Source organism: Elephantulus edwardii, unplaced genomic scaffold (genome assembly GCF_000299155.1).
Source record: "Elephantulus edwardii isolate Elephantulus edwardi_28Jun2011 unplaced genomic scaffold, EleEdw1.0 scaffold00394, whole genome shotgun sequence".
NCBI lineage: Eukaryota > Metazoa > Chordata > Mammalia > Macroscelidea > Macroscelididae > Elephantulus > Elephantulus edwardii.
In genome coordinates, this window is record NW_006400144.1 from 360,195 (window position 1) to 360,924 (window position 730).

Consider the following 730-nt stretch of genomic DNA (forward strand, 5'->3'; position numbering starts at 1 on the left):
ACCTGGAGAAATGGAAGAATATACCTTGCTTATGGATAGGAAGACTCAATATTGTGAAAATGACATTACTACCAAAGGCAATTTACATGTTCAATGCAATCCCAATACAAATACCAATCCATTCTTCAGTGAGATGGAAAAGGCTATCTCCAATTTCATTTGGAATGGAAAGAGGCCCAGAATAAGCAATGCACTCCTTAAAAAGAGAAACAAGGTAGGAGACATTTCACTCCTTGACACTGATGTGTCAAATGCGATAATGGTTACCCATGGTGGCAGTGTTTGTTGGGGCTCCCCAGTTAAAATAAGCTTGGAAGCAGAAGTGGCATCCAATTAGGAAAATAGCTTGCCTCCGGAAATACTATGCACCTGGAGAAAGGATGAAGGTCATGCAAGGATGGAGGAATTTCCTTCATAGGGTCACTATGTGTCACCTATGACTGGATGGCACTTAACAACAACAACAACTACACTGCCATGGTAGTCAAGACAGTGTGGTACTGGTTCAATGACAGACAAATAGATCAATGGAATAGAATTTAGAAATCAGTCCATCTGCCTATGGTCAACTGATTTTTGACAAGGAGATGAAATCAGTTAAGTAGGTAAATGACAGCTTTTTATCAAATGGTGTTGGCAAAATTGGAAAATAATCTGTAAAAAACTCAAACAAGATCCACACCCCACTCCATACACAAAACCCAACTCAAAGTGGATCAAAGGCCCAGGA